This window comes from Bos taurus, chromosome 1 (genome assembly GCF_002263795.3).
Source record: "Bos taurus isolate L1 Dominette 01449 registration number 42190680 breed Hereford chromosome 1, ARS-UCD2.0, whole genome shotgun sequence".
NCBI classification, from domain to species: domain Eukaryota; kingdom Metazoa; phylum Chordata; class Mammalia; order Artiodactyla; family Bovidae; genus Bos; species Bos taurus.
The window spans coordinates 91,305,364-91,316,234 of NC_037328.1; the positions used below are offsets into that span (position 1 = coordinate 91,305,364).

General features: G+C 37.9%; 1 long non-coding RNA gene across 1 annotated transcript; it reads left to right on the forward strand.

The window, feature by feature from the left end:
* Positions 1-1,358: 1,358 nt before the first annotated feature.
* LOC132346269 (uncharacterized) lies at positions 1,359-10,403 on the forward strand. The gene is made up of 2 exons (XR_009496054.1): positions 1,359-1,525; positions 10,264-10,403. It is a non-coding gene; the product is annotated as an uncharacterized lncRNA (long non-coding RNA).
* Positions 10,404-10,871: the final 468 nt, after the last annotated feature.

Here is a 10,871-nt window from a genome sequence, read left to right on the forward strand (position 1 = left end):
TGTCATAATGGCAGGAACTTGTATAAACTTTTAAAGTTCTAATTAAAAGGAAGAGAACAGAGGAATAAAAGATCTCAATTTAGAATTCCAAAGCCTCTCAGAATTTCTTCAGTGAAGACTAGGTTTCTTTTCCCTGGAGTTTGAGTAGCCACATGAGACCCGCTGTGGACTGGACCTCAGCAACAACATGTCAGGATGGGTTCAACTCCATGACACATATGAGATCAACATTAGCTCCCTCAGGGTAGATACCCACCTCAGGGACATTTCTGAGGCCTCTAGAATTTTTGATGTCACCAAGCTGAGCTAGACATGCACACACAACACTCCATGGGGAAAAAAGTAAAACTTTGCTTTTTGACAAGGAAAGTAGAATGATGTTAAATCTTTGCTAGTTCCACTTAAGTTAAGACACAGCCCTCACAGCCCCCAGTTCTGTAAACTATAAAACCTTCAACCTCTGCCAACAATGCTTATAAATTGTGACTCATCTCACAGCACCTATTAGCAATCTTCAGTGCTAAATTGGTACTTTCAACGTGATAAGTGCCTTTCTAACCTGTGAAAGAGCATCCATTTTCTTTTCCACTTAGAAGTGAACTGGAGGTATTTTTTATTGTTGCTGAGTTTTCATGTGTTACTGAACTAGTGGAGAACCCCCTGCAAAATACTCTGCCTGCAACTTGTTAACAGTGTGTGAGGAAACAGTCTTAACACTCGAATCTTCATTCCCACATCAAGGCAAATAATCATTATTTTAAGTCATTTCAACTCCATCCAAACAATGTAAATATCACAGACTTTATTACAGTAGTTCCCCCTTTTTCACAGGGAATGTGATCCAAGATTAACAGCAAAACTGATAACAAAATAATAACAAAACAGAGCAGTTACAACAATACACTATAGTAAGAATGATGTGAACGTTACTTTTCTTTCTCTCAAAATATTATTATAGGATTGTACTCACTTTTGGAGAAGGCAATGGCACCTCACTCCAGTACTCTTGCCTGGGAAAGCCCATGGAAGGAGGAGCCTGGTAGACTGCAGTCCATGGGGTCGCAAAGAGTCAGACACGACTGGGTGACTTCCCTTTCACTTTTCACTTTCATGCATTGGAGAAGGAAATGGCAACCCACTCCAGTGTTCTTGCCTGGAGAGTCCCAGGGATGGGGGAGCCTGGTGGGCTGCCGTCTGTGGGGTCGCACAGAGTCGGACACGACTGAAGCGACTTAGTAGCAGCAGAGCAGCAGCAGCAGTACTCACATTTCTTCTTTTTGTGATGAGATGCCTACAGGGTGAGATGAAATCAAGTGAATGACATAGGCATTGTGATGTAGTGTTAGGCTACTCTTGACCTTCTGTCCGTGCATCTAAAGGGGGATCATCTGCTTGGGGTGGTTCTGGATCACCCAGCATGATGATGTTGATGGTTGGATGTTAGTAACAGATGATGTTGATGGCTGGGGATCCGGCAGAATGGAGTGGCACAGTGGGAGATTTCATTACTCTACTCAGAATGGTGGTATACACAATTTAACATTTATGATTTGTTTATTTCTAGAATTTTCCATTTAATATTTAAGACTGTAGTTGATTGCAGGCAACTGAAGCCACATGAAGAGAAACTGGGTGTATATGTATGGGATCTGATAGGTGATCATCTTCAAAGTGAGAAATGTTTTTTTTTTGTTATTCAGTCACTAAGTTGTCTCTAATCTTTGTGAAAGCAGTTATTGGAGACCAAAAATTTCTTGACACTGACTCATGCAATAAAATAGAGTTGTTCCTTTAAGAGCATAGCAACTTGCTGTTGGTACTTCCAGTTTAATATCAATACTTTTCTATAAATAAAATTAAAATGTTTTAGATAATAATTTTACTAAAAAATTATCAGGTAAGAAGGAAAGATAGTATACGTTCAGTGGCAACCAAGTTTGTAAGGGGACTTTTTATCATCAGTATTGGAATAAGAGAGAAAGAAAATGATGAGCAAGAGGCCCAGTAAAAATATGAAAGTTGTATGCTTTCAGGAATGTGGCCAAGAAACACAGAAAATTATTTGTGTGCCTAAGCATGTCATCAGACCTGTGGTAGAATATAATATGTAGTCTGCAAATACAAAAAGAGTTGACAAAGAAAGATAACAAGTCTAGCATATATATAGTAATAGGTAAATAAAAGAGAAATAGGAGTGAAAATAAAAATAAGACATTAAAGATGGGATGAAGAAAATTAATGACAAAGGAATAATGCATCAGAGAGAAATGAAATTACTAATGAAGGTGAAAAAGAGTCCATAAATAAATGTACTGGTATTCAGAACATTTTCCATTTTAACCTCAGGTATCAAATGCAGTTAAAAAAGAGTAATATAATATAGGGACTTAAGAGTTAGCTTAGGTAAAAAAAAAAAAAAAAAATTAATTCTATTTTAAAGAGGGGAATGGAGGCAAAAGAACTAAAATTCCCTTAATGACAAAGTAATTTGGTATTACTTGTTGGATATGAGAGTTGGACTATAAAGAAATCTGAACACTGAAGAATTGATGCTTTTGAACTGTGGTGTTGGAGAAGACTCTTGAGAGTACCTTGGACTGCAAGGAGATCCAACCAGTCCATCCTAAAAGAGATCAGTCCTGAGTGTTCATTGGAAGGGTGATGTTGAAGCTGAAACTCCAATACTTTGGCCACCTGATGTGAAGACCTGACTCATTTGAAAAGACCCTGATGTTGGGGAAGATTGAAGGTGGGAGGAGAAGGGGATGACAGAGAATGAGATGGTTGGATGGCATCACCAACTCAATGGACATGAGTTTGAGTAAATTCCAAGAGTTGGTGATGGACAGGGAAGTCTAGTGTGTTGAAGTCCATGGGGTCACAAAGAGTCTGTCAGGACTGAGCAACTAAACTGAATTGAACTGGTTGGATACAATGTCAGTATCAGATATTATAGAATATTCTAAATAACATTGAAATGCACAAAAGTGATACACTTTTCTGCAAGGTTCAAGATTAAGAAATAAAAAGACATTTTTCTTGCTGAGATTACTGTATAAATTATTATTATCACATCATGTAGTTGCCCAGTCATGTCCAACTTTTTGCAACCCCATGGTCTGCCAGGCTCCCCTATCCATGGGATTCTCCAGGCAAAAATACTGGAATGGGTTGCCAGTTCATTCTCCAGGGGACCTATCTTCCCAACCCAGGGATCAAACCCTGGTCTCCCACATTGCAATCAGATTCTCTACCATCTGAGCCACCAGGGATTATAGCGGTTGTTTACTGAGCATACATTACTTGCTTCCCTGATGGCTCAGTGGTAAAGAATCTGCTTGCCAAAGTAGAAGACACTGGTTCGATTTTTGGGTCCAGAAGATCCCTGGAGAAGCAAATGGCAACCTACTCCATTATTTTTGCTTAGGAAATCCCATGGACAGAGGAGCCTTGTGGGCTGTAGTCTCAAAGAGTCAGACACAACTAAGCAACTGAACACACATTCATAGGACAGACTGAAACAAAGAGGTTAAGACACGCTAAAAGCACACAGTTTGCAAGGACTTAAAATCAACTTAATGTCTGTTTGACTTTGGATCACTCAGTTCTTCAACATGTGTGGCTGGAGGGAATTTGTATGTGTAATTGGAAGAGTTATTTACATGATAAATATTATGTTATTACTTCCATATCTTTCTACTTATTCCTAAATTAACTCATATATTTATTCCCTAGCTCCATTTTGGAGAAAGACTGAGTTAAAAAATAGTTCAAAGTAGATAATATCAAGATAAATGATAAAAAGATAAAACATTAAATCTTTCCAGATAAGCTGTAGGTTCCTTAAAATCATTTTCTATTCCTTTGTCTATTTCTATAATAGGTAGACTAGTATAAAATGCAAAAGATAGCTTCCATAAACCTTCATTATATAAATTATAAGAGCCATTCTTATTTGGAGAAGGCAATGGCGTCCCACTCCAGTACTCTTGCCTGGGAAATCCCATGGGTGGAGGAGCCTGGTAGGCTGCAGTCCATGGGGTCGCTAGGAGTCGGACACGACTGAGCGACTTCACTTTCACTTTTCACTTTCCTGCATTGGAGAAGGAAATGGCAGCCCACTCCAGTGTTCTTGCCTGGAGAATCCCAGGGATGGCAGAGCCTGGTGGGCTGCCATCTATGGGGTCGCACAGAGTCGGACACCACTGAAGCGACTTAGCAGCAGCAGCAGCAGCAGTCATTCTTATTAAATTTCCAAAGGCTGCCATATATAGAACTGATAAAATCAATCTCCAGTGATTACCTAAATAAATAATAATAAGACTCAGGGAGAAGATTGAAAAATAATGAAAACCTGATATAATAAATCTGTATGATACATTAATAATAATAGCATTTATTGACCTTTAATTTATGCCTGGCATTATTCTAAGAATTTTACATTGATTAACCCCTTTAAATCTATGTTACAATCATGTAAAGAATAAAGAAAACCATTATTATGGTTGAATTATCAATTACCATATTGAATTGTCAATATTCAACTTTTTTTCCAATAAACTGTTTTGTTTTCGAATAGTCTTAGATTTACAGAAAAATGGAAAAGGAGTACAGATTTCTCACATATCTCACACCAAATTTGTCTTAATATTAGCATTTTACTTCAGTATGTGTATTAGTCAGGGTTCTCCAGGGAAACAGATCAACAGGGTACATATATACATGCAATATATGTATCTATATGTTTATGTATTTATCTACTATGAAGAATTGGCTCATGTGATTCTGAAGGCTGAGAAGTCCCATCAACTGCCATCTGCAAGCTCGAGACCCAGAAGAGCTACTGGTGCAAATTCCAATCTAAGTGCAGGAAAAGAGCCAGATCCTACTTCAAAAACAGCTGGGCAGAGAGCAAATTCTCCCTTACTCTGCCTTTTATTTTACTCAGACCTCCTGAGAATTTGATGGGACCCACTGGCGTTGGGAAGGACCATCTGCTTTACTCACTATTGATTTGTATGTAAATCTCATCCAGAAACAACCTCACCAACATACACAGAATAATATTTAACCAAATTTCTAGACATCTTGTGTTCCAGTCAAGTTGACACATAAAATTAACCATCACAGAAATTTTACATCACATAAATGTTACATTTTTCACATTCAATGAACCAATACTGATATATTAATAATACTGTGATGTTGGTGAAGACTCTTGAGAATCCCTTGGACTGCAAGGAGATCAAACAAGTCAATCCTAAAGGAAATCAGTCCTCAATACTAATTGGAAAGACTGATGCTGAAGCTGAAGCTCCAGTACTTTGGCTGCCTGATGCGAAGAACTGACTCTTTGGAAAAGACCCTGATACTGGGAAATATTGAAGGCAGGAGGAGAAGGGGACGATGGAGGATGAGATGGTTGTATGGTATCACTGACTCAATGGACATGAGTTTGAGCAAGCTCCAGGGATTGGTGAAGGACAGGGTAGCCTGGCATGCTGCAGTCCATGGGGTTGCAGAGTCAGACATGACTGAATGACTGAAATGAACTGAAAGTTTGTACTTGACTCAGATTTTCCTAGTTTTACCTAATGTTGTTTTTCAATTCCAAAATCCAATCCAGGATACCACATTACATTACTTACTATATCTCCTTAGGTTTCCCTTGGCTTCAACAGTATCTCTGATGTACCTCATTTTTAATGAACTTGACAATTTTGAGGAGTACTGGTCAGGTGTTCTATTTTATACCCTACTCTTGGAATTTTTTCATGCTTTTTTCATTACTAAACTGAGATTATGGTTTGTTGAGAGAAAGATCACAGAAGTAAAGTGTCATTCATTCATCATATGAAAGGTACAATATATTAAAATGACTTACCACTGTTGCTTACCTGGCTGAGGTGGAGTGTTTTCAGATTTCTTTTTGAAATTTGCAAGTCAACAGATCAGAATAGTTACATAAATTATTTGAATATATAAACTCTTCTACATGTAAGAGTTGCCTATTCTCTACCATTCATTTATTAATTCAATCATTTATTTATGTCCCTTATGGACTGATGTTATTACTTTATCTTTTGTTTAGTCACTAAGTTGTGTTTGACTCTTTGCAACCCCAAGGACTGCACCATGCTAGTCTTCCCTGTCCTTTACCATCTCCTGTATTTTGCTCAAACTCATGTCCATTGAGTCAGGGATGCCATTCAAACATCTCATCCTCTGTTGCCCACTTCTCCTGTCTTTCCTAGCATGAGTCTATTCCAGTGAGTCAGCTCTTCGAATCAGGTGGCCAAAGTATTAGAGCTTTAGCTTCAGCATTGATCCTTCCAATGAATATTCAGGGTTGATTTCCTTTATAATTGACTGGTTTGATCTCCTTGCTATCCAAGGGACTCTCAAGAGTCTTCTCCAGCAGCACAATTCAAAAGCATCAATTCTTTAGCACTCAGCCTTCTTTATGGTCCAACTCTCACATCCATACATGACTACTGGAAAAACTATAGCTTTGAATATAGGGAGCTTTGTTGGTAAAGTGATGTCTCTGCTTTTTAATACACTGTCTAGGTTTGCCATAACTTTATATTTATATTTACTTTATACTTTATGTTAAAATCTAATCCTACTTTATTTTGTTACTCAAATTGTTCTAGCTCTTGGAATTTGGAGCTCTTCTTTAAGTTGACTCCTCTGTACTTTACCTGGAAGAAAAGCCTATAAAAGTATAGCCTTCTCCTGTGACTGCTGATCCTAGGAGTTTCTCAGTTCCCATACTAGTCCATACGCAGCCACTCCCAATTCATCCACAGTATCATTTATGTGTTCCTCTCAGTTGTTTGCCTCAATGACTTTTGCTCCAGGTAAGCAGCTCTGATCTCTGGCTCTCCAGATGAATCTGTCTCTCCAGATTTTAGTACAGTGGTTTGCCCTGCAACTTTAGATCCGTGATGGGTACAAGAAAAGTAATCAGTTTTCAGTCTGTTTAACTTTTTCTAGTTGTGAGGACAGGCATGTGGACTCAGCTCTTTACATGTCAAAGTTGAAACAGGAAGGAGTGGACTACCTTTGACCTCATATTATCACCCCCTTTTTACAGGTGGTGAAATTAAAGAGCTCACATAACTTGCCCAAGGTTATGCTCTGAGAATTACTGAGTCAAAGGCATGGTCTTAACCACTATGGTGTACTCTCTCTATATTACATAAAAATATTAAAGATGTGAATAAAATCATGTTGGAACAACATATGGCAGTAATTATCTTTAGGAATTAACTCTATAAAGGACAGCCGTATGAATGAGGTAGCATGAGTTACTGTAGAAAATGAGGAATTTGCCAGACATGGAGGGTGGGAACTTCTAGGCAAAGGAACAACATGTATAAAGGCATAGAGACATTGAAAAGAATGTCATCTGTTCAGATTCAGTTACTGAAGTAGAGGATATATGTTCAGGATACTGATAAATCTGGGGACAGGTCTTGCTCTTGTGAAGGACAGTTCTTGGGGCTGTGCATGGAATTTATAACTGACAAAAAATGAAGTCTTTTAAAATGAAGGACTCACTAGAAAGATGGCCCATAGGAGGTAAGAGATAGTAGCAAGAATTTAGTTAAGAGACTTTAACTGAGTCAAGAATAAAACACAAGGGATGTGTGTTTACATACTTAATAGCTTATATGCAATGTTTGATTACTTTTGGATAAAACAAAAATAGCAAACCACAATCTCTCAAGAGGCCAATTCAAATCTCTCCAAGCTCTCTCTGTTGCTAATTAAAGTTCTCATCAGTACACAGCACCTAGGGTAGGTGAACTTATTTCCAAATAAAAAATAGACTCAGAGACTTTGAAAACAAATTTATGGATACCAAAGCAGGAGGAGGGATGATTAGGAGTTTGGGATTAACATAAACACACTACAATAAATAAAATAAATAACCAACATGGACCTACTGTATAGCACAGGAACTCGACTCAGTATTCTGTAATAACCTATATGGGAAAAGAATCTGAAAAAGAGTGGACATATGTTTATGTATAACTGAGTCACTTTGCTGTACACCTGAAACTAACATGATGGTATAAACCAAACATTGTTGTTGTTGTTTAGCTGCTAAGTTGTGTCCAACTCTTTTGCAGTCCCACGGACTGTAGCCTGCCAGACTTCTCTGTCCATGTCATTTCCCAGGCAAGAATACTGGAGTGGATGTCCACTTCCTTCTCCAGGGGATCTTCCTGACCCAGAGATTGAACTCATGTCTCCTGCATTGCAGGCAGATTCTTTACCATGAAGCCACCAGAGAAACCTAACTATTCTTCAATGTAAAATAAAAATTAAATTTAAATAAAAAATAAAAATAGAGTTCTCATCAGTATATGGCACCTAGGGTAGATGGCCTTCATGAGACATTTTATCCATATTGTGAATACTGACATCACAGGGATTTGAATTCATGTAATGCTACTGTTTAATACTTAATTAATACTGTTTAATCACATAATTATTATTTTTAAGTAATTTTAAAAAGATTAATTTATATATTTATTTTTGGCTGTGCTGGGTCTTCGTTGCTGCATACAGGTTTTCTCTAGTTGCAGTTGAGTGGGGGCCACGCTTTGTTGTGGTGCACAGGCTTCTCACTGTGGTAACTTCTCCTGTCTTGGAGCACAGGCTCCAGGCACACAGGCTTCAGTAGTTGCTACAGTAGGTGTGACATAGGGACTCGTAAGTTGTGGCTAGAAGACCCGAGAGTGCACTGGCTCCAGTAGTGACAGGGCACGGGCTTTAGTTGCCTGTGGTGTGTGGGATCTTTCCAGACCAGGGATCAAACCCATGTTCCCTGCATTAGCAGGCCACGTGCATCATCCACTGCACCACCAGGGAAGTTCACGTAATTATTATTTTTATAAAAACAGGTCCTGTTACTAAAACCATACTTGTAATTAAAAAAAAATAGGTATCAAAGTCTCAAAATATTCCTATAGAAAAATGGTTGAATATAGTTCTAATTCCAGCAAAAGCAATTTAAACAAACAATAGGCAGTGCACTTTTAAGGCATCTTCCTTCACCCAAGCACGCTTGTTTTGACTATGACTTAGGATAACCACAATGATGCATGTAAGATGGAATTTGTCTTTACCTTTTTCTCTAAATTCTGAGTTTTGAAACTGCGCACCCCTTAGCAATGTTCTTCTAAACTACTTTTCTGTAGAACAATTTATGGCAAATGGAACTTTGTGTTCAATTTATCAGCTGACCACTGTATTGATATTCATTTTTTTCCATGATATTCTTACTCGTTCCTGTTAACATTATAGCATTTATGTATATATCCACGCTTACTTCAAAAATTAAAAGTGAAAGACAATTGTAACCTTTTTCTGCCACCCTTTATCAAGAAATATAATACACAAAAAGCCAACCAAGCAACCAACCAATAGAACAAACAAACACACAACTTAAAGGAAGGTAATTGTTTAAATAATTTAATAGTAAATATTGGTGCTCCTACCTTCTCGTGTTCAAAATCTAGGCTAGCTAGGATGGTAGCTAACTCATTAACTTTCCATGTGTTTAGTCGCTCAGCTGTGTCTGACTCTCTATGACCCCATGAACTGTAGCCCACAAGGCTCCTTTGTTCCTGGGATTCTCCAGGCAAGAATACTAGAGTGGGTTGCCAAGCCCTCCTCCAGGGGATCTTCCCAACCCAGGGATCAAACCCAGGTCTCCTGCATTGCAGGCAGATTCTTTACCATCTGAGTCACCAGGGAAGCCCATTCATTCACTCTCCATGGTCACCAATTTGAATCAGAAAACAATTCCATATAATAATTTCAAACATATTTTATTGCATGATTATCCGACATTATTACAAAAGGAGTTGGGAGAAGGAATTAGGCTGGGCTGAAAGTAGACTGCCTGGTCATTATTCTCTAGGACTAGAATTGTCTGAGTAAGGGATTCTGATCCTAAGTTTACAGAGACAATGAAACTAAGCATGAAAAACTAAAGCTAGGTTAGAAACCAAAATTAGTAACTCATAGAAGGGAGCACAAATGAATAAACAAACCAAAATAAAGTGGTTGGGAACAAATAAATATGAAGAACAGGAATACAACAATGATAAAATTGGGGGATACAGAAAGAAAAAAAGAGTTATCTAACTTTAAAAAACTGAACATCTAATTCAAATATGAAAAGTTAAGAAAAATTGCTGTATTCTCTGTACATCTCTGTCTTTGTCTCTGTGCCTGTTCCAGATTGGGTATATGCGGGAAGATGCTCTTCATCATGTGACCTAGTCAAAGCTCAGAGAAAACAGGATTTCAGGCTCCACTGGACTAGCAAGACTAGATGCACAATTATCATCAAATAAACCAGTTCTACTAGCAATGTAAAATTTAGTTTGTGTGCACTCAGTTGTGTCCGATTCTTTGTGATCCCATGGTCTATAGTTCACCAGGATCCTCTGTCCATGGAATTTTCCAGGTGATAATACTGGAGTGGGTTGCCATTTCCTTCTCCAGGGGATTTTCCTGACTCGGGTCAAACCTATGTCTCTTGTATCTCCTGCTTTAGCAGGCAGATTCTTTACCAGGTGAGCCACTGGGGAAGCCCTTTGTTAAATAGCAAGTTAATTTCAGTGAAATAACAACCAAAAAAAAAAAAAAAATCATGAACCCAAAAATGTCTCAAATGTCCATGAACAATGTTGTGATGTATAAATAGTTTTAAACAAGTTTTAAACTAGTCTCAAAGCATTATTTTATTACCTAGTGTGAAACAAGTTTGACTGTTGAATAGTAAGGTTTCTTCAATGACTACTATATAAAATCTACAGCATAATATATAATACATTCATTGAATA